The sequence below is a fragment of the Bombyx mori genome, chromosome 6, assembly GCF_030269925.1.
Source record: "Bombyx mori chromosome 6, ASM3026992v2".
Lineage (NCBI taxonomy): Eukaryota > Metazoa > Arthropoda > Insecta > Lepidoptera > Bombycidae > Bombyx > Bombyx mori.
In genome coordinates this window covers 7,283,398-7,285,060 of record NC_085112.1, presented here as the reverse complement: position 1 = coordinate 7,285,060, position 1,663 = coordinate 7,283,398, and the positions used below count along the sequence as shown (strand labels likewise).

General features: G+C 32.2%; 1 long non-coding RNA gene across 1 annotated transcript; it reads right to left on the bottom strand.

Annotated features, from left to right (window-relative positions):
• Positions 1–498: 498 nt before the first annotated feature.
• Positions 499–1,397, bottom strand: LOC134199012 (uncharacterized). Its single transcript, XR_009973327.1, has 2 exons — positions 1,285–1,397; positions 499–666 (listed from the first exon to the last, which is right to left on the bottom strand). It is a non-coding gene; the product is annotated as an uncharacterized LOC134199012 (long non-coding RNA).
• Between the last annotated feature and the right edge of the window lie 266 nt (positions 1,398–1,663).

The window sequence follows — 1,663 nt, the reverse complement described above, 5'->3', positions numbered from 1 at the left end:
AAATTACATTTTCACACCTTTTTCTCGATCCCTACCCGGTTCATCATCCGAACCATCAATAAGACTTGACGAAACGTTATCTTTGAAAACAGCCATTGATCGCCGGGAAAACACTTTGTATCATAGCGCTTTACCGGCGGTTAAACCACAAAAAAATATTCGTGAAAAGGTGTGAGCTCTCTGCCTTAATCCCTGACGATTTGCGAAGAAGGAAAAAAGGGTTCGCGCGCTTAGAGGCCGAAGATCTCCTATAGAGCCAACCCGCCTTCTTGCCCACGTTTATCGCTCCTTCCAAACCCCTATTTATTTCTTTAACTCAAATGAAATTAATCGAAACACTCTAATTCGGAGCTATTTCAATCGTTTCTAAATATTCTTAGATCAAATCTTACAAGTTATGCTCGCTATGTCATACGTTCAAATAAGCTTCAAGCTTACATAGTCATAATATTATTTCTATAGCTTTCAATATTAATTAATTGGATAAATTAAACACCATTTATTGTAGCTCACGTTATTTATGGCCGCCATAGAGAGTCGCTATTGCTGCCCTATACTGAGGCACTGGAATGAAGTCCATGTGGGCTCAAGACCAGCCATGGTCAATGTAAAATAAATAAAATGTACTTTTTTTCGTATTACTAACACTTCTTATGGAATTTAATTCTGAAATAAAAATGTATTATTATTATTATTATTTCAATACACATTTGAGATTACAAATTTTGTGTACAAAAGTATATATGAAATTTATCTAGGAATTTACATATATCTACAGAATATATAAAAAACCCACTTAAACAATATTTGTTATGATTTTTATAAAACGTATGTATATATTTTCATAAATTCGTTAAGTAATAATATATAGTTTGCAACACAGTAACCTAGCCTCTAGACAAACTGATTCTTGAGCCAAGTCAAATAAACATATATTACGGATTTACGAGTATATGCCTAGGATAAGCTTTGGCACCCATGTAATATTCATATTTGGCCCGATTCAGTCAACATGGAATTTTTGTGGGACCCATCCCATTGCCATACAATTTATGAGACTTTATAGCTTTGCTGCTCTGTTTCTTTTGTATTTTAAAAGAATTATTATTGTCCGATAACAGAAAACTCATTGTGCATTTTTCAGTATCATGTAATAAAAAAAATAACTTCTTAAGGTAATTTCGTTAAAATGTTTTAATGTAAATTAATTATTCTAGTCTAAATAACTATAAACACTAATATATTTTTCGAAAGTTCTAGCTACTCCTATAACTTCAAATCCACCTTATAAAGTATTGTATCTTAGGTAGCACAAGTTCTCTACTGTAAATATGTACATTTCAAATTCTTTTTGTGTAATTTATTTTGCTACGGTTACGATAACAGTTGAAAATCCAGAGGGCCTAAAGCTTTTCTGTCAAAGACAAAATCTTAATTTCATTGTTATTTCGATTTTCTACGCATCAAACCGGTCCTCTGCTTTACGGCTGAAAAGACTTGTAGTACGGGCCTTTGCGAACTGACAATATGCTCTTGAAAGATAGATTAAAATCATTATAAAAATTGGAGACCATATTTATACTAACACGTTATTTTTTCAACATTGAAGCTGTTAAACGGGATGAAATAACAACAAAAACAGTTTAACGTTAACGTATAACAA